Source organism: Vombatus ursinus, unplaced genomic scaffold, assembly GCF_900497805.2.
Source record: "Vombatus ursinus unplaced genomic scaffold, bare-nosed wombat genome assembly UNPS02014830.1, whole genome shotgun sequence".
Lineage (NCBI taxonomy): Eukaryota > Metazoa > Chordata > Mammalia > Diprotodontia > Vombatidae > Vombatus > Vombatus ursinus.
Genome location: NW_020954608.1, coordinates 44,067,112 through 44,089,735, shown reverse-complemented (window position 1 = coordinate 44,089,735; position 22,624 = coordinate 44,067,112). Strand labels below are relative to the sequence as shown.

Genomic DNA, 22,624 nt, shown 5'->3' with positions numbered 1-22,624 from the left:
CAGTATTGAGCCCTCATCTTTTCCTGTAGGTTCACTTTTTTTTAATGTGGATAGCTCTCAGATCTATATATGCAGCCCTAGTCAAAACAGATGTCAAAAAATATATTCCTAAAATTCTCCTAAAGTCTGAGTATATCAGCGTCCTACTCAACAACTTTTAATGACTTCCTATTGCCTCTAAGACAAAATTAAGATCCCTCAATTTGACATTTAATGTTCAATACAATCTGGCTATAACCTATATCCCAAAATTATTGTATATCATGCCTTTTCATGAACATTGTATTAAAGCCAAAATGGCCCACTCACTGTTCTCCAAACTCAGTATTCCATCTCCCAATCCCATGCCTTTTAGAGCAGGCTTTCCCCATGCTTAGAATACACTGTGGTCATCTCCACCACTTAGAATCCATATCTTCCTTCAAGTCTCTGCTAATATGTCATATCCTGTGCTAAACCTTTAACCATTCTCTTTAGATATTAGTACTTTCTCCCTCCCCCTTAAATTATCGCATATATAAGCAGAGCAGTATACACATGAGGGTATGAAGAGTTCTCTGAGTATTTTGATAAGCTTACAGGGTGGTGAACCTTGGTCTGAAGCCATCAATTTTCCATAATTTGTTCTCTTTAAAGTGTTCTCCTTAGAGGACTCTTTAAATGTCAATTTGATACCTTGTAAAGAAAACAAAAGACAATCTCTGCTTAAGTTTTAGTCACTAAGAATGCCCTTAATATTATTTGGTTGGCTTGGACCCTTGGGAGTATTTTGTTGGGAGAAGCCACCATCTCCATTAGCCTATAAAGAGAGGCAACAGAACTTTCTACATGTGCCTTTTTTGGCGGGGGGGAGGGGCGGGGGGAGCTTCTTTTTACCTTTTACCTGGCCCCTCCCCTTTTTTCCAGAGTATGTGGGGAGGGAAGGGGAAAAAACAAAAGAAGACATTTCTCCTTTATAAGACTGTTTTGAAGTAGAAGCACATGGAAGTTGTGCGTGCTTGATGGCAGCTTTTTCACCCAATCAGCCCAGAGGAGAGTTCCTGAAAGTAAGTTTCCTGAAACCAGATTTCAGCAGCCATGGCAATGCTGGAGTATCATAGAAGAGCACATGGAAGGAGCATATGTTCATAGACAATGTACCTTATTATTTTCTAAATAGTGTGATCCTAGAATATAGCCTTCTAGCCAGAAAAAAGATATTTCTTGAACAGCAACAGTTTTAGAGGCTGCCCCAAGAGTAACCTCAAGTTCAAAAGTGTAAGTGTCTTGACTTCTAGAGGGTGAAGTAGAGTTTCTGAGCAGTGTGCCTCTTGGAAAGAGAAGAGAATCACCTTCCCCCAACCCGAGAGCTGGTGAAACAATGAGGTACTAAAGCCACAATATGGGAGAGCAGAAAATTTGTAGTTTCTTCCCCATTACCACTATAAACTATTTGGAGAATGGAAGGTCAATAGGAAGGAAATTGCACATCCAGAACCCTAAAACATGTTTTCCCTCTCAGAAGAGTCCAAAACAAAGGGTGACTGTACAAATCTGGAAGAGACTGTGGGAGAAACTTGTGAAGGAATAAGGAATTCCCTGGGATGTCAAGGTGCTTCCTTGCTGCCAACACAAAGCTTGGTTTCCCTACTCAAGGAGTTCAAATCATGGGGTGATGCTGAGTGAGAAGCCCTCTAGGAACTTGAGAGAAAATACCCACAAGAGAAAGAGAGAAATTATGCTGATTGCATGTGGGCTACCATCGAGTCCAATCGACAAGCATTTATTAAGTTCTTATATGCTAGGCACTATGCTAAGCAATGGGGGACATAATCAAAGTCAAAAATATTCCCTACCTTCAAAGAATTCATAATAAGATGGACTAGGGAAGACTTCTTGCAGAAGGTGGGATTTAGCTGAGACTTCAAGAAAGCCAGGGAATTCTGTCAGAGATGAGGAAGGAAAGTATTCCAGGCATGGGGGATTCCATGCCTGGAGTTTATAAATGGAGTGAGTGCCTCGTGGGAATAACAGTAAAGAGACTAGTGTCACTGAGTCATAATAATGAATGAAGGGGAGTAAGGAGACTGGAAAAGATAGGAAAAGTCCTTCAAGCTTGTACAGAAACTGGGTAGCTGGCTACCCACATTTGTGGTAACTTAGATATGAGAATATTTGGAGAATTTTCAGAATAAATTGTGGGTAAAGACATATGAACCAGGAAGATATGATTTTTTTTATGAGACCTGGAGGACTAATGCAGTCCATTTGAGTTCAGAGCGTGGGGGAGGGTGGAATAGGAGTAGAGATGGGGAGCCAGGTCATACTTATGTGATGCATCTGCTGTACAACCAGCACTACCCCCACCTTAGTACAAACAAAACAAAAGTATTATATGCATACAGCAAGTCCTGTATTCATTTGACCCCAATAGGTCTTATGGACTTACTTTGTGTTCAGTTGTCTTCAGACAGGATGCTTTTTCTTGGTCAGCACCTTGTGTAACTGATGCAGCCCACCTCACAATTCTAGATGTCACTAATGTATGATTTTCTCCTTGTAGAAGTAAGGCTATGTGAAAGTCCAAGCTCCTAAGTGGGATTAGATCCATTTATTATTTATTTTATGATGAAATGACCAGTGCAATTCTTTTTGAGATTACTTCCTAAACAGAAGAAATACTTTAATTCGGTGAATTGTATTATAACCCTTTCAACTTGGATGTTTTGAGTTGTTTTATTTTAAACGTGCCACTTTCTTTGTAATTTTTGCAAGAAGTCTTACTGTGAAGGCTTCCTCTTAACCCCTCTCTATAAGGGCAGATATTTCTGAGGTAACTCTCAGAATAATTATTAGAACTTGCGCAGAGCAAGCCACCCACTCTGAACTAACAGCTTCTTCTTAAGGTTCCTGAATGTGACATCTTTAGGCAAATTATGAAAAGTTACACAGCATAGGCTTCTAACCCAGATAACAGCTACCTGTGTCTAAGACTGCTATGGATGTTGAATGCAGGAAGAAACCATACTGCTCCAAAAACCACTTATGAATTCAAAAAGACCGTCAAAAAGTTTAAGTATATGTACCATGGACAAAAAACATTTCTCAAACCTTCAAGGCCAAATCACCAACGGAATTTTACTGATAACCTATGTTAAAAGCGTAGCTTTTTCTCTGCATAAACAAGAGCAACCCAGCTTCAAATCATGCTGCTACCAAAAAACATTTGCCCGAAAACAAATTATTAATGAAGCATATTCTTGGCAAAGGACTCTTCTGCTTAAAAAGTCATTGCTATCCAACTTCCACAGAGCTGATGAGAAATGAAGATTTATCAAAGGCCCAGGAGGAACACCAGAGACAGTCATGACTGAATGCCTCTCTATCATCTTGGAACCCCTCAAGTTGGATATAGTTTTTGATAAGCCCCATTTAAATCACATGTTGCACACTATTCATTCATTTTTAGTAGCAAAGCACTAACACTTACCATATAATCATCTATTTAGAAAACAATTACTGCTAAAGGTTCAGGATATAGCAGAAAAGACTGATCACCTCTCTAGCTTCTGAAGTTAACCACTCAAATCCAGAATGCAGTGATGATGAAATGTAATAATTGTCTATCCCAGAAACTATTATCAGTAATTACAACAAGCAATTACAGTCAGTGACTTTCTAATTGTATCCATTTTTCATGTTTGCTAAGTTACTTCAGTAGCTTCAAAAACGTTCATGTAGCTCTCAAAGTTTCTTAATTTACAACCATGAAGTAGTTTCAGGACTAGAAGAATCTAATGGAGTACGTGTCAGAGAATGTTTCTACAAACTCCAGTGTTACCACACCTTTTAAAAAAAAAAGAATATGATCTAAGAAACAGTTTTCTCACCTTCATTAATAACTCATTACTCACAATTATTAATGCACAGATTTTATGCTGATTCAACATCAACCTAAAGAGATGTTATAAAGGGCTTTACATGGGTCAGTCTTAGGTAAAGTTATCTATACACCCAGTATCTTCCCAGAGTAATCCATATGCTTCTTTGAAAAGATGATTTGGAATATACATATATATATATATATGTAGTTTATACACATTGGTATATGTCAATAAGTTGATAAATATGGTCAATATATACCAAATGTATATATTGAAAGTTTCATTATCATTTTACATTTAAAAATTATAATGGTGCTTTGTTACTCTAAGATGTAATTCAGAGCCCTTAGCAATCTTACTTTTTAAATTCCTGGAAATTATCCCTTTAATATCTATGAGGACATTGTAAAGAGAGTCTACCTCTTTTCTCCTATTCTAATTTTCTTCTTTCATCTGATTCTTTAATGAATGTTTATTTGCTGTCTGTCCACACATTATGCTAACAGTAAAAAAAAAAAAAGGCAGGGGGATGATCCAACCACTCTGGAGAGCAATTTGGAACTATGCCCAAAGGGCTATAAAAATGTGCATACCCTTTGACCCAGCAATAGCACTTGTAGGGTTATATCCCAAAGAGATCATACAAATAGAAAAAGAACATGTACAAAAATATTCATAGCATCTCTTTTTGTGGTGGCAAAGAATTGGAAACTGAGAGGATGCCCATCAACTGGGGAATGGCTGAGCAAGTTGTGGTACATGAATGCAATGGAATACTATTGTACTATAAGAAATGTTGAGCAGGCTGACTTCAGAAAAACCTGGAAAGACTTGTATTGTCTGATGCTGAGTGAAGCGAGCAGAACCAAGAGAATGTTGTACACAATAACAGCCACGTTGTGTGATGACTAATATTGATAAACTTAACCCTTCCCAGCAATACAAGGATCTAAGACATCTCCAGAGGCCTCGTAATGGAAAATGCTATCCATATCCAAAGAAAGAACTATGGAAGTTGAATTGCTATTTTTTTTCTCTTCTGTTGAGTTTTGTTTCCTCTTTCTGATGGTTCCTCCTATTGGTTTTAATTTTTACTTCAATATCACTAATGTGAAAATATGTTTAATAGGAATGTAAATGTATAGCCTATATCAGATTGTGCACTGTCTTGGGGAGGGGGGTGGGGAGGAGGGGGAGAAAAATTGATAAATCAAAAATAAATTAAGAAAAAAGAAAAGAAAAAAAGGGGGGGGTGAGAAGTTTTCTGAGCTCAAAATTCGCTGGAGGGTTTTATGATTAGAGGAATGTCTGTGTATAGGAATGCTACTCTTGTGACCTGGGGAAAGAGGGGACAGAAACATTCTTTCCCCACTATCACACAAAGGCATTGAGGGGAGTCTGTAAAATAGATTAGGGAGAGACAGACTTCTTAAGTAGTTTCCATTTTCTATCCATGGCATTATGCTGGCACCGAACACCTCACAGCAATTATTTTCTGAAAATGGCTTGGCATTTACTTTAGACATCTCCAAGTAGACAATGAATGATGTAATAGTGCTGTCTAAATTCATCATCTTATCAAAGAAGACATTTTACTTGGGCTGCTGTATGGAAGTATTAAAAAGCTAAAACTTGACATGAAGTTCTATTTTGCCATGTACCTAAAATGTAATGACTGATTTGCTATGAAGCAAAATCTTCCAAAGCATATTGACAACTTCTATTCTAGTCATTCCATTATTAACTCTTAATTTTAATATTTCATCATAAAAGCAAATTGTGGTGCCACTTTTCATGGGTTTCTGGTTCCAGTAATATATTGTCATTCCCCACCCTGCCACTATAAAGAAATAAAACCTACCAAAAATTAAATCTCCCATATTAAACAAAAATGCTTCAAGCTTTAAATATTCAAATTTAAAGTATTTTTAATTTGAGTTTGGTTTTTGTATTCAAAATCATTAATAAAAAGAAAGCAAAACAATATTGTATTAAATCACCCATACACATAAACACAATTTGAATTGCATTACATGCTCATTGACATTATTTATATCATTTTTACTCATCACTTTAATTTAAGACCATTTTGCCACTAAAATAGCATCATGAACAACATTGTAAAGGCAAATAACTTTGAAAGACTGATCTTTGATCATTGATTGCAATGACCAATAACGATTCCAGAGACTGATGATAAATAATGCTACCTACCTCCTAACAGAGAAGTGATGAACTCAAGATAAGAATGAGACATATTCTTTTTTTTTTTACACAGCCAACATGGGGATTTGTTTTATTTGATTATGCATATTTGATAGAAGGCTTTTATTTTGTTTTTTCCAAGGGAGGGGTGGAAGGGAGAGATATTTTCTTTATTTTTATTTAATACTTATAAATTGAAAAAAAATAAATTAAAGCCAAAAAAAGCAGAACAAAAAAAACTTAGAGAAAATGATATTGTTGTAATTACAAGGTTAATAAATCTTAGACAGCTATAGACATAAGGTATTATCAATTCAGCATGGAAACTGATAAAGTCTCAAGGTAGTTTCCTGAATAAGATGAATAAGTTGGTGCTGGGTGATTATCTAGTTAGATGACTTTGGAGGTGATTAAAGGTTGATATTAACCTGCAGGGAAGGTTCTAGAGATATGACACAGAGTTCTACTCTAGTCACATTTTTTTTTCAAAGAATTGGGAGATGTGAAAGACATACATCACATTTGTTTTAGTTGCCTTGAGTATCTAGGTGACATTAAGAATAGAGCACTGGGCCTAGAGTCAGGAAGAACTGAGTTGAGATTCAGCCTCAGACACTTACTAGTTGTGTGACCCTGGGTGAATCACTTAATATCTGTTTGTCTCAGTTTCCTCAACTGTAAAATGGAGATAATAATAGCACCTACCTTACAGGGTTGTTATGAGGACAAAAGAGGTAATATTCATAAAGCACTTAGCACACTGCCTAACAAGGGTGGGGAACTTGTGGTCTCAAGGCCACATGTGGCTCTTTAGGTCCTCAAGTGCACCCCTTTGACTGAATCCAAACTTGGGGACGTAGAGGGCCATATGTGGCCTTGAGGCCACAGGTTCCCTACTCCTGCCTAGAAAATAGTAGGTTTTAGGGGTAGCTAGGTGGCACAGGGGATGGAGCACAGGCCCTGAAGATAGAGCACAGGAGTACCTGAGTTCAAATCCGGCCTCAGACCAAACACTTGACACTTACTAGCTGTGTGACCCTGGGCAAGTCACTTAACCACAATTGCCAAAAACAAAAGAAAAGAAAATAGTAAGTTTTAATAAATGTTTCTTCTTTCCTTACTTCTTTCCTAGGTCGCTGAGAGGTTAAGTGATAAAGACAGAAACTGAACCTAGGTCTTTCTTATTCCACAGGGCTACCACTGTAGCTACCATACCAAACTACTTGGCCACTGCAGAAGAGTTACTGACCTACATTGGTGGAGTGATATCCTACATCTTTTTTTATTCCTTTTGGTCCAAATCTCTAATTATTCAAGGTAGGGAATACAAAATGTAAAAACTTTCTTCACTAGTGTAAAACAACTCACCCATACTCACTCAGCTGAAAAACGACTGAACTGAAGACTACATAGCCAAAAGTTATTTATTAATAGAACATTAATAGAACCTGAGCTCAACAGATATAGTAGGACATAGGTCTGTGGTACTTACCAAAGGAGGAGGCATAGGTAGGTAGCTCAGAAAGTTTGTCTGAGTATCCCAAAATACATATTGATAATCAGCATAAGTATGCTAGGTGATCTCTTAATTGTATAAAAATTAGGAGAGAAATGAAAATGCATTCAGAAGCAAAGTAAGAGCTAGAAATTTAAAGACTAATGACCAAAATTGTTCCAGCATGACTAAGTGTATATTGACTGGTAAGATTGTGATAACATGTTGATTGTAGGTCACATTCCTGTAGAATGATCCAAGAGAAAGCTTCCCCAGAATGTTAATAATATTTTAATTATACTATGAAGTTTATTCATATGAGGAGGTCATATTATCTTTTTGGCAATCTGTAGATCGATCTGATCTTTTCTGAGTGTTTCATTCTTACCTGTGCTGTAAAAGGAAATGAAAAAATAGAGGACTCTAAATGTATATGAATAGAAAAGCCTCTATAATACACCATTCCTTCTGTTGCTGGTCAAGAAATTGCTGTGTAATAAGGTCTTGAGGAAAATTCCATGGTGCTTCGACAATTTCTTGTTCCTGGTCGACCTGTGGCGTGAAATACATCGTGGTTGTATAGAAGGCAGCAATGGCAGGTTCTTTAAAAATTGCAGACAAAATCTTCACCTCTTTTCAGCTGTGTGGGAGGTGTCAATAACATCCCTAGTGATTTCAAACCTGCTATTTCTCTATGATGACAGTGGAGAAATGCTTATGAGGTGAAAATAAATGAAGAGAAAAAAGAAGATATTACAGTAATGAATCAGAGACCTAAAAGTTGACATATCATTATTAAACCTTATTCTTCCTACTGTGGCCCATAAAAGCACTTGAAATCTTCATTACTAGGCAAAGAGTGGGAGAAAGCTTGCTTTCAGCACAGGCTTAGTACTCTCAAAGGGAAAATCAGCCTTCAGCTAAGTATTTTCAATGGATTTTCCAGTTTATCGTTCTAAGGCAAAACTCCTCTGCAAAGTATAGTCTTGCTAAGAAAGATGTTGTGAAGAATTCTATACATATGCATTTCTAGATTGTTGTCCTTCATTACCAGGCATGGCCATTTTTTCATGACTGCCTAAGTGAGAAGGCATTGCTTAGAGGCAGAAGTACGTGTGTGAAATGCTGGACTTAGAGTCAGGCAGACCTAAGTTTGCTCATGCCTCAAAGTCCCATCCCCAGAATGTTACTCTCCATCCTCATCACCACCTCCCAGGTGCCCTGGCTTCCTTCAAGTCTCAGCTAAAATTCTACCTTCTACAATAAGTCTTTCTGGATATCTCTTAACGCTAATGTCTTTCTTCTGTCAATGATTTCAACTTATTTTTTACATAGGTTGTACATAATTGTTCGCATTTTTCTCTCCCATTAGATTGGGAGCTCCATGAGAGTAAGGATTATCTTTTGTCTTTCTTGAATCCCCAGCACATGTCCCAACACATGGGACATAGTAGATAAATTAATAAATATTTATTGATTGAATGAATGATTGGCTTACTAGCTGTGTGACTGTAGTCATTAGCTCTGAGTCTATTTCCTTATAGGTAACATGAGGAAAATAATAGCACCTACCTTATAGGGTTGTCGTGAGTATTAAATAAGATGTATTTAAAGTGCTTTGGAAACCTTAAAGTGCCATATAAATAGTAGTTATTGTTATTAATGACACCTTGTTTGGATCCATATTTGGATTTGTGGGAAAGTTTCTGTTCAATCTGCCCCAGGTTAAATCCACAGACAAACACCTGGAGGAAATTAGGCTCTACTCTACACCTCAAAAGAGGTGCCTGAATGTCTAAATTTACTGCAAGTTGTGAATTAGGCACAAAGAGAAATAGAACCCACAATTTATTGAGGATCCATGGTCCCTAACTTGAAGATGAGAAAGAGCTTAATATCCTTGTTTCATAGTTGGAGAAGTTGAAACTTTTTTAATCACCAAACCAAAGAGGAAAGGATGGAAAGAGCTAGAATAAAAGTTAGGTGATCGTATTCTAAATCCTGGTATAGCTTATTATATGAATGACCATTTCAAAGCAGTCTGATTTAGCTCTATAGGGCACAAAGTTCTACCTTCCATCTCAGTGACTTGGCACTGACCCTTCCTACCACTCCATTTTCCAGTTCCTTGGATTGTACTCTTTCCTCACTTCTGCCTCTTGGAATCCCTAGTTTTCTTCAAAGTTCATCTCAGGAATCAATTCCTATATCAGACTTTGCTTCTTTTTCTCCTTTAAAAAAGAGTTGTTATTGTTTTACTAACTATGAAGAATTAAAATATACATAGGTTATTTAGGAGGGATTGTAATTCATTCTAATGTGCCAGTCACCATCTAATTTCTTTGCATGGGAAATTGTTTGCTATAATTCAAAAATCTCAACTATCCATTCACACAAACATACACAGGTAAAAGATGGATTAGGGTATTACATTATGCCAAGGAGCCCAGAGGACTAGACTCTCCCAAAGCCTCAGCTAGCTTCAGGAGTCACCACAAGAATAAACAAAAGCTGAATTAGTCAGCAATCTATGGCCCCACTGTCTTAGGCCTGGCTCCTATTACACAAGGCAGAGCATTTAAGGCTTAACCACACCCAGTTTTAGTTAGAACCTTATGCTTAACATCTCTAGCAAGTTTGTTTATGGAGCATAGTCCTAATTCCACCTTCCTCAAACTGAGTAGGCCTGGCTGGTTAATCATTAGAGAATTTTTTATGCTATTCAGTGCTCCTGACCTAATACCCCAATGATAGCTATCAAAGCAGGCCCTATGTCTAAAAACTCTATGTAAATAAACCAGGTAGAAAGGGTAGAGGGGAATGGTGAACATAATAAGGCAAAATATAAATGGATTAGTCTAACCAGATACCTAACCTGCTCCAATATTCACTATCTAGGCACAAACATTGTTATTATGCAATGTCTATCTAGGATTACAAAATTATACTCAAAATTCAAAAGGCAGACCCTGAAACCACTTAATTATCCCCCTCATATTAGCCTATTCCCTTCCTTATGGGGGCATTCGTTCTGTGATTTTGAATACAAAGATGATGGAAAATTCCACTTTTCTATATGTGTACTTTGACAAGAATCCAAGTAAGGGATAGTGTTGGCAATGTCTCAATTAGAATATTTTGTTATTCAGTCGTTTTCAGTGTATAACTCTTCATGATCCCATTTGGGCTTTTCTTGGCAAAGATATTACAACAGTTTGCCATTTCCTTCTCCAGTTCATTTTACAGATGAAGAAACTGAGGCAAACAGGGTTAAGTGACTTGCCCAGGGTCACACAGCTAGTAAATGTCTGACAATGGATTTGAATTTAGGTCTTTCTGACTATAAGCAGGGCTCCATCACAGTGCCACCTAGCTGCCCTAACTAGAATAAAGCAGGGTAACAGGTAATTCAGAAGGAAGAAGTAGGAAAAGGTAGAATTTAGTTCTTCTAGTTAACATGTTTCCCTAAATACAGTGTCATGGTAATTTTTCTTTAATGTATTACAAAGCCTCTAATCAAGAAAATTAACTATATAAAGACTATAAATTCTAATTCTAAACATTTATAATCTCTTTTTATTCTTATTCAATATTTAGTGGAGTCCAAGGTTCCTAACTTTTTTTGTGTCAAGCATACCTTTTGGCAGCATGGTCAAGTTTATAGACTCCTCAGATTATTGTTTTTAAATGGATAGATATGTAATATATAAGAATACAAAGGAAACCAATTATATTGAAATGTTATCAAAATTGTTGTTGTTGTTTTTGAAAACAAGTTCAGACCCCATGTTAAGAACTCCTGGTATAATATACATACATACATACATACATACATACATACATACATATATATATATGTATTCATTTGGTGCACAAGTCTCAGCTAAAAATTCCACCTTTTGCAAGAAGTCTTTCCTGGTACTGGTTAATGTTAGTGCCTTCCCCATGATTATCTCCAGTTTACACTGTATATAGTTTGCTTGTACATAACTGTTTGCATTTTGTATCCCCTAATAGATTGAGAGTGCCTTGAGGGCAGAGATTATTTTTGCCTTTCTTTGTATGTCCAGATCTTAGCACAGTGTCTGTTACATAGTAGGCACTGGATAAATGTTTGTTAAGCTGACTGTTTTTCTTCTATGAATATAGGCAAATGATTCAGATTAGCTAAAAAATGATATAGCCAATACACAGTTGCACAGAGGATAGGAAGGAAGTTTTCTCCCTCCCAAAGGATCATGGTACCAAATATCACTATAACTCTAACAAGCCCAAGTAGAAGTTGGTCTCTTGATTTTCTCTGATCTGTTCAACACCTGCCTGGAAGATAAGCCATATAAGCAGGTAGATTAAGTAGTCACCTATATGTAATAATTTGAAGGGTCATGGGCCAATTCTTGTCCAAAATAATCTGCCCTGGGGCATTCCACCATCAGAGATTCACTCATCTATATCTCAAATTTTTTGAAAGGGCGAACACCTTAAGCTATCAGGGAACAGACAAAACTGCTCTTGAACAATACCATATCAAGGACTAGATAATAGCAAATGGAAAACAAAGTTGTAAACATTCACCACAATTCTGGGTTAAACAAAAGGTTGAAAACTACTGTATTAAAGGAGCATTGCTCTTGCATTATTTTAACATTTCACTTCACCTTTGTCCAAAGACTCCAAACCTTAAAATCAACTTCTCCACTGGTAAAGCAGAAAGGAATGTAAGTGTACAGGGCAAATTACTTAAGGGACACTGGAAATAGAGGCTGGTGAAATATTGCAACCATTGGAAGCACTGGCTTCCAAAGTACATTTAAATATTGAAAGGATACGTTTCCTCTTCATCATCTTAAACAATGACACATGACTAACAAAAGAACCTCTTCAACATAATTATTTTAAGACTTAATTCACTGTAAGCTCTTCAGTCACATATAAATTTCACACATCTCTAGTACACATTGCCCTTTTATATATTTGAGTATAGGTGCTGGATTATCTAAAATGGATAATGTGTTTTAAAATGAGCTTGGTCACTGTGACCAGATATCTGAGACAAAATTTTTTTCCACTTGAAATATAGAGAAAAAGGCACAAGATTTAGTAAATCAACTTATGAAAAGCTGATACATGTAATTATCATCATCATCATTGCTATTGTATATGCATCTAGAACTTTGTCTTAAAGAAGTTAGAGGCACATAAGAAATAATTGATCATATCTTGTCAAGGTATTGAAAAAGGGATGAATTGTAGTAATTGTTACTAGTTGAGTCTTCAAGGAACATGTGCTAAAATATCTTTATTAATTATTAATCATAGAGGAGTGGAGCCAAGATGGTGGAGTAAAAGCAGTGACTTGCTTGAGCTCTCCCCCAAACCCCTCCAAATACCTATAAAAATGGCTCTAAACAAATTCTAGAGCAGCAGAAGCCACAAAAGACAGAGTGAAGCAAATTTCCAGCCCCCAACAACCTGGATAGTTGATTAGAAAGGTTTATCATGCCAGGCTGGGAGAGAAATGCAGTTCAGTGTGGGCGCACAGGCAAAGATCAGGTGTCAGTGAACCTGGAGGAGGCCTCAGGAGACTAAATCACAGGCAGCTGTAGCAGTTTCCAGACTTATCAACCCATAAACACCAAAGACAACTCAGAAGGTCAGTAGGAAAAGTCTGTGACTACGGTGAGAGAGGAGCTAGATCCAAGCCCCAGTCCTGGTATACCCTGGGGCAGAGGCTGCTTCCCAAGCTTCCAGCCCACTGACTGAGGGGGAATCCAGTGGCTGATCAGAGGGGGATTGCAGGGATCTTTTTGCTCATATGGAGGAAGGATTCTCTTGCTTTGCCTGTGCTTGGATCTGGGTCACAGTTCTGGGTGGTGGTCCTGGGGCAAGGAGGAGTGCTGGCATGGTGGAGCTTGTAGTGGCGGTAGAGAGAGAATCCTCACAAATCCAAGGCAGAAAAGAGTGCTTGTGTTCACTCATAGACCAGAGCACAAGCCAGGAAAGGAGTAAACACCTCACCCTTAATCATACCACCTTGGATAAACAGAAAACTTACAGGTCATAGAAATATCTCTGAAAACAGCTGCAAAAAATCCCCAAAGCTTGAGACAGTACATTCTCCACACTGGAAGCAGACCCTTACTTTAACAAAGACTTTACAACTCAAGTAATTGGCTGGGATTATGAGCAAACAAAGGTGCAAAAAAGTCAGATCATAGAATCTTTCTTTGGTAACAAAGAAAATCAAAACACAACCAGAAAAAGACAACAAAGTCAAAGCGCCTACATCCAAAGCATCCAAGAAAAATATGAATCAGTCCCAGGTCATAGAAGAGCTCAAAAAGGATTTTGAGAAGCAAGTAAGAGAAGCAGAGTAAAAACTGGAAAGAGAAATGAGAGTGATGCAAGAAAATCATGAAAAACTAGTCAACAGCTTGCTAAAGGACACCCAAAAAATATTGAAGAAAATAACACCTTAAAAAATAGCCTAACCCAAATGGCAAAAGAGGTCCAAAAGCCAATGAGGAGAAGAATGCCTTCAGAAGCAGAACTGGCCAAATGGAAAAGGAGGTACAAAAGCTCACTGAAGAAAATACTTCCTTAAAAATGAGAATGGAGCAATTGAAAGATAGTGACTTCATGAGAAATCAAGACATTGTAAAACAAAAATGAAAGAATGAAAAAATAAAAGATAATATGAAATATCTCATTGGAAAAACAACAGACCTGGAAAATAGATCCAGGAGAGATAATTTAAAAATTTTTGGACTACTTGAAAGTCATGATCAAAAAAAGAGCCTAGACATCATCTTGCAAGAAATTATCAAGGAAAATTGCCCTGATATTCTAGAACCAGAGGGTAAAAAAAAAATTGAAAGAATCCACCAATCACCTCCTGAAAGAGATCCCAAAATGAAAACTGCCAGCAATATTATAGCCAAATTCCAGAGTTCCCAGGTCAAGGAGAAAATATTGCAAGCAGCCAGAAAAAAAAATTCAAGTATTATGGAGCCACAGTCAGGATAACACAAGACTTAACAGGTTCTACATTAAAGGATGGGAGGGCTTGTAATATGATATTCCAGAGGGTAAAGGAGCTAGGATTACAATCAAGACTCATGTACCAAGTAAAACTGACTATAATCTTTCAAGGGGAAAATGGACATTCAATGAAAAATAGGACTTTCAAGCATTCTTGATGAAAAGATCAGAGCTAAATAGAAAATTTAACTTTCAAATACAAAACTCAAGAGAAGTGTAAAAAGGTAATCAGGAATGGGAAAACATAAGGGACTTGATAAGGTTAAATTATTTACATTCCTACCTGGTAAGATGATAATTGTAACTCATTATTAGAGCAGTTGGAAGAAACAGGAGGCACAGGTGTGAGTTGAATATGAAGGGATGATATCTGAAAAAACAAAATTAAGGGATGAAAGAGGAATGTACTGGGAGAAAGGAAAAGGAAAAGGTAGACTGGAGTGAATTTTCTCACATAAAACAAGGCAAGAAAAAGTTTTTCAAGTGGGGAGGAAGGGGGGGAAATCAGAGGGAAGTAAGCAAACCTTACTCTCATCAGAATTGTCTCAAAGAGAGAATAACATACACACTCAATTGGGTATAGAAATCTATCTACAGGAAAGTAGAAAGGGAAGGGGGTAAAAGAAGGGGGAAGGGGTTTGATAGAAGAGAGGGCAGATTGGGGGAGGAGAGAAGTAAAACACTTTTGAGGAGGAATAGGGTGAAAGGAGAGAGAGTATAGAATAAATGGGGGTGAGAAATACGATGGAGGAAAATAAAGTTAGCAATATTAACTCGGAAAAAAATTTTGAAGCAAGTTTCTCTGATTAAGGCTTCATTTCTCAAGCATGTAGAGAACTGAGTCAAATTTATAAAAATAAGAGTCATTCCCCACTTGATAAATGATCAAAATATATGAACAGTTTTCAGATGAAATAATCAAAGCTATCTATAGCTATATAGAAAAAAATTCTAACTCATTATCAATTGGAGAAATTAAAATTAAAACAATTCTGAGGTACTACCTCTTATCTATTAGATTAGCTAATAGGACAGAAAAGTAAATGACAAATGGTGAAGGGGGTGTGGTAAAAATGAGACATTAATGCACTGTTATCATAGTTGTGAACTGATTGAACCATTCTTTAGGGCAATTTGGAACTATGCCCAAAGGGCTCTAAAATCATGCATGCCCTTTCACATAGCCTGTACAGATTACTAGGTCTGTACCCCAAAAGAGATTTTAAAAAACACAAAGAAAAAGGACCTATATGTACAAAGATATTTATATCAGCTCTTTTCTGGTGGCAAAGAACTGGAAACTCAGGGGATGACCATCAACTGGGGAATGGCTGAACAAATTGTGGTGTGTGGTTATGATGTGCTATAAGAAATGATGAGCGGGATGCTCTCAGAAAAATCTAAAAAAAATTACATGAGCTGATGCAAAGTGAAATGTGCTATGTACAAAGTGATAGCAATATTGTAAGATGATCAGCTATGAATGACTTATTTTTTATTAATTAATTTATTTATTTTTAGTTTTCAACATTCACTTCCACAAGATTTTGAGTTCCAAATTTTCTCTCCATCTCTTCCCTACCCCCACCCCAAGATGGCATGCATTCTAAATACCCCTTCCCCCAATCTTCCCTCCCTTTTATTACCCCCCCCTTCTCTTATCCCCTTCCCCTTCTATTTTCCTGTAGGGCAGGATAGATTTCTATACTCCATTGCCTGTATATCTTATTTCCAAGCTGCATGTAAAAAAATTTTTAAACATTCATTTTTAAAACTTTCAATTCCAAATTTTCTCCCTTCCTCCCTCTTCACCCACCCTCATTAAGAAGGCAAGCAATTCAATATAGGTTATACATTTGTAGCCACGCAAAACACTTCCATAATTGTCATATTGTGAAAGGCTAACTATATTCCCCTCCATCCTATCCCACCCACTATTTATTCTATTCTCTCCTTTGACCCTATCCCTCCTCAAAAGTATTTGCTTTTGATTACTCCCTCCCCAATCTGCCCTCCCTTTTATCAACCCCTCCCCCCTTCTCTTATCCCTTTCCCCCCTATTTTTCTGTACAGTAAGATAGATTTCCATACTCAATTGAGGGTATATATTATTCCCTTCTTAAGCCAAATCCGATGAGATTCACTCATTCTCTCTCACCTCCCCCCTCTTACCCTCCATTGTAAAAGCTATTCTTGCCACTTTTATGTGACATAATTACCACATTCTACCTCTCCCTTTCTCCTTCTCCCAGTACAATTCTCTCTCACCTCTTAATTTTATTTTTATTTTTATGTTATTTTTAGATAACATCTTTTCATATTCAACTTACTCTGTGCCTTCTGTCTATGTATGTATGTATGTATATATACATATACATATATATATATGTATTCCTTCCAACTACCCTAATACTGAGAAAGGTCTCATGAGTTACAAATATCAATTTTCCATGTAGAAATGTAAACAGTTCAACTTTAATAAGTCCCTTATAATTTCTCTTTCCTGTTTACCTTTTCATGCTTCTCTTGAGTCTTGTATTTGAAAGTCAAAATTCTTATTCAGCTCTGGTCTTTTCCTCAAGAATGCTTGAAAGTCCTCTATTTCACTGAATTTCCATTTTTTACCCTGAAGAATTATTCTCCATTTTGCTGGGCAGGTGATTCTTGGTTTTAATCCTAGCTCCTTTGACCTCTGAGATACCATATTCCAAGCCCTCTGACCCGTTAATGTACTATGAATGCATCAGCAATACAATGATCCAAGACAAGTCTGAAAGACTTATGATGAAAAATGCTATCCATCCCCACAGAAAGAACTGATGGTGTCTGAATACAGAGCAAAGCATACTTTTTTTTTTTTTTGCTTTTTTTATTCTTCTTGAGGTTTAGGGTTAGGTGGTTTTTTGGTTCTGGGGTGGTTTTTTTTTTTGGTCTATGTTTTCTTTCACAATATAATTATGGAATTATTATGGAAATGTTTTGTATGACCACACATGTATGACCTATATAAAAAAAAAAATCCAACATTAGTCAGAAGAACAAGTGGTAGATGTAATCAAAACACAAGAAATTTTCAAATGGAATGTATACTCCTAGAGGGAAGAGATTATTTCATTTTTATTCTTGTATCTCCAGTGCCTATCACAGAACCTTGCACACAAAAAGACACTTAGTAAATATTTGTTTAATTTAATTGTGCTATATGTGAACAGTTTCAACTACCACTGTCACAATCTAAAATGACTGTTTTCTTGTGTATTAACTTTTTAATTATGTATATTAGCTGAAAATTCAGTATTTACAGTACAAATGTTAAAATATATAAAGGAAAATCCTACAAATGACTAGTGGCAAAAAGGACCACTCACCAACATGTAGAAAGGGTAGATAAAATGAAGAAATGTGTTTGGTGTATGTTGTTGCATCCTTTAAATTAGTGGAGCATAACAAGACCATGTGCAGATAAGAACAAAGCTGAGGAATGAAGATTATGATTGCTTTTGCCGTAATACAAGAATGGCAGCTTCCTGAAGGAAGGAAGATAACATATTAATCTAGGCAGCATATCTCATAGAGGAAATGACATAAGCTTGTCATTAGAGAATCACTGGAACTAAGGAGGGGTGGGTTTCCACCAGGTTACATTCCTTTGGACTTCTTCATCATGACCCCAGGAACCTCACCATCCCAGCAATGATGTCATCAGTTACCTCATCATACTGCAAGATTACATCAGCCTTGTATTTACACTTCATCAGCACCATCTGACCACTTCATTGGAGGGTGGAGTGAAGAGTTCCTCTCAAAATTATCCATTTAAGGAGGGTTCCCATGTCTTCATTTTCCACCTTATGGAACTTCTTTGGACTTCTCCAGCATGGCCCAATGCCAGGTAACTTCCTCTCCACCCCCAGTCTTTTTCAATTTCTTTTTTTGTGTTTTCTTCCCCCATTAGATTGTAAGCTCCCTGAGGGCAGAGACTGTCTTTCTTTTTTGTATTTGTATCCTCAGCTTTTAGCACAGTGCCTGGCATAGGTGTTTTAAATAAATATTGGTTGATTGATCCAAATTATGTGGGTCATATCATCATCCTGAGTTTCTTTGCAGCCCTGAAATCCAAGAGTATGAGCTAGCTAAGTGCAGAAGCAGAGAGTCAAACTGGAAAAGATAATACTACATCAGGAAGCAATCAGAGTGAATCCCAATAGAGTATCTGATGATATCATAGATCTACTGAAGCATTAAAGTGCCTGTGGGTACAGATTAGGAAGGTGTCATTCAGAATCAAAATCAGTACATCACCAGCTGTGTGACCCTGGGCAAGTCACTTAACCCCAATTGCTTCACCAAAAAAAAAAAATTAGTACATCTTAACAAATACCAGAGGAATATGGGGTGCATAGAGAGTAAAGAGATAAACCCTACGTTGTGGGCTGAGTGATAAGAAAAAGTGTCCTTTCTGTGAGTTTCTTAAAATGTCTGCTGGGACAGAGGTTATGGGAGAATGGCTGGATTTGTTTCCTTAACCCCAGGGGCTCCCCAGGATTACAGTGGTTACATCCTCCTGTTTATTTATCACTTTGGCTACTTGCAGGGTGCATTGCAGGTCAGTCTGGGTACTCCAGCTTCCCCAAATAGTTAATAATTATGGAAACTGTGTTGTATAGTCAGTACTGGTGGAGCAAAAAACACTGCAACTAGGAGGCATAGTTCATTTAAAAAAGAAATGTTATGAGTACATGAGGACCAAAGCATTAAAAAAAAAAAATTGCAGTAAGTAGTAATGTGCAGCATCAGAGACAGCATGTCAATAAAAAGGTGAATTTTACCTAGAACATGTCCAGAAATGTATGATAAATTAGAGATTTTAATCTGAGGTCAAAGAATCACGGAATTTCAGAGACAATAGGAATCTCATTTGCTTTGTAGTCCAACTCAAATCTGAAAAAAAAGAATCTCTTATATGATATGCTTGTGTGGCATTTAAAAAGCCCAAGAGATATAATTTCAGGGTAATTTAATCATTTTATTAATAATGCTAGTATTTTAATAAAAGCATGGTCATTTGGCCATCTCTCTCCTAGATCAAAGACCATCATGGCAGCTGCTTACATCTTATATATCCATTGGAAGAGGGGTGTTTCCTACAGTGTCAAACAACTCTGATTAGTTCACAATTAACAAGAGAATGAATATTACAATGTGGGGCTAAACCTATTCAAATGAACTTGGATTGAGTCATTTACTTCTGCGTTACCCCCAGCCTCAGGCAATCAATTCAAAGAATTTATCCCCACCCAAATCTGAGTAGAGCATAATGGCTTCCCCATCTGGGTGAGGTCTAAACAAGATTGTTAAGAAAGTTAGTTCAATCTTATCATCAGTAATATCTTTCCAGAGACTGAACCTTTGAAATCAGGACTTTAGAAAAAGGAGGGAACTCTGGATCTCCCAAAATCATTGGTTATTAATAATCAATTCTCTCACTTAATAAGTAGACCTTTGTTTGAACACCTCTGGCAAAGGGGAAACTCATCTCTTGAAGTAGCCCATTCTACTTTGGGTTAAATCTAATTGCTATATTTTTTTCTTACATCAAGCCTACATCACCTGGTGATGCAGTGGATAGAATGCTGGGTCTAAAATCAGGAAAATCTGAATTCAGATCAAAACTTACTAGCTGTGTGGTTCTAGGCAAGTTATTGAACCTCTACCTCCATTTCCTCAACTATAAAATTAGAATAATAATAGCACCTACCTAGTATGATTGTTATAAGGATAGATAATCATTTAAGATCAATTAAGCCCCAGTAGGGGCCAAAAACCTGAATTAATCTTTTCTGAGTAAACTAAGAATACCTCTTCCCGTGTCAGCAACTATAGGACCAGATGGAACTGACCAGCATTCTTCCTGTTTGTGATCACTAAGGACAGGATACCTGGGACTAGACACTCTCTTGAATAGTGGGACTTTTCTTATCTTGGTATTCTATGGACATATGTTATGTAGGGGAAACACAGATGTCCTGGATCCATAATTTCAATTGACACTTTGACATTCTCATATTTTATTGTATTTACAACCTATTCAACTAAGAAACTTCCTTTCCCGTGATATATATGTTAAAAAACATATGGAGGCTGTATTTATTTTTGATTAACACAGACATCCTGAGTCAGGGTTTAAATGTCCTCCTAAAATTCCTTGAGTCAGTCAGAGTTAAAGCTGTGATTCCATGTACATGCGCTGCTAACTTAAGGGAATAAAACAATATAAATTTACTTATCACCTAGCTTGTTGTCTCTTTAACCAACTTTCAGGTCGGCAGGATAAAATGAGATATTTGTAAAAAGTGCTTGGTGCAGTGCCTGGCACATAGTAGGTCTTATATAAATACTTATTTTCTCTCTCCTCCTTTCCCCTTAAATCTTCCTCTTGGCAACTTTCATCCATTGTTCTTAGTTTTCCTCTCTGGAATTGAGCAGAAAAAAACCTAATGTTTATTCCATGTTTAGCCTTTCAAGTATTTGAAGACAACCATCACCTCCCCACTAAGCCCACTCTTCATATGAACTCAAAGCTCTTCACCATCCTGGTTTCCATCCTCAGGATGCACTCTAGCCTATCAATGTCTTCCCTAAACTTTAATACCAAGAATTGAACACAATATTCCTGATCAGGTCTGATGAGGGCAGAGTTCAGTAATAGGGTTATTGCCTTACTCTTAATTGCTTTGTCAGTCAATGCCATCTAAAAATCACATCATTTCCTTGGCCACCATACCATGTTTTTGAGAACACTAAAATTCCTATACCATTTTCAAACAAACTGCTATCTAGCTGTATCTTCCCCATATTAAGAGTCCCAGGTCATGGGATCAGAGATTTAGAGCTAGAAGTGACTTGGGAATTCATCTTCTCCAACCCCCTCATTTTGTACTTGTGAAAATTATTTGTTTAATCAACAGACTAAGTGTGATGGGAGAGGAATGTGTGATGGCAGAGGGGAAGTGTAAGTATGGGAAAGAGAAGACTATGGAGTCAGAAATTTTTCTTCAGTAACAGGCCTCAGTATGATATAGGCCCCTCAGAGAGAAGGAAGTGAGCCAGCTAATTCAGTAACTCAATAGGCATTTTTATTAAGAGCCTACAATGTGTAAGGCATCCTGCTGGATGTACAAAAATTAAATAGTCCCCGACCTCAAGGAGTGTATACACACATGCACATATACATATAGCCACATACACAACATATGTATATATATATATGACTTCAGTTTATCTTTCCACACTGACTTCACATTACTGACCTTCATGAACTCTATGTTCTAGCCAAACTGATATATTTGCTATTCCCTATGTTATGAGGATAATTAAGGGAGATTTCCCCTCCCCTCCGGTCTGGCTACTACACACATACACACACACACACACACACACACACGAGTATATAGAAATATATAAATATGTATATAAATATGTGATGAGAGACTGACCAATGATCCCAGTTTTTATGAGCATGCACAGAGAGCTTCTGTTGCAATCCTAATGTGGATCTTGGCATGCAGAGACATTCTGTAACCAGTTCTGGGTCTACTAGCTCTGGTAAGTAAGAGCCCCTTGGGTTGGCTGAGTTACATAGCTGGAATTGGGAATACATTCAAATGTATGCGGTCAATCTCTAATCCTCTCTTCATTTGATTTCTTTTAGTCTGGTGGTATATTGGTGAAAGATGGTGCTATAAGGGGAGAGACCTTGGGCCCAGCCCATTCTAGGCTACTATGTGACTCACGAATATAGACCTCAGTCCTTGTTCTTTTCCTTTGTGTTTGCGTTTAATTTTAGAGGAAGGAGATTGAAGATAACCATGACCTTATAAACTTCAAGAGATCAGGAGAATGAGCCAAAAGGTTCAGAGATTGAGTCCAGGTTTTACAGCCAACTGTATATATCTGACAGAGAGAGAGAGAGGGAGAGAGAGAGAGAGAGAGAGAGAGAGAGAGAGAGAGAGAGAGAGAG

The 22,624-nt window shown here is 37.2% G+C and overlaps 1 pseudogene; it reads left to right on the top strand.

The window, feature by feature from the left end:
• Positions 1-19,108: 19,108 nt before the first annotated feature.
• The window catches only part of LOC114025231, a 4,593-nt pseudogene continuing 1,077 nt past the window's right edge, over positions 19,109-22,624 (top strand).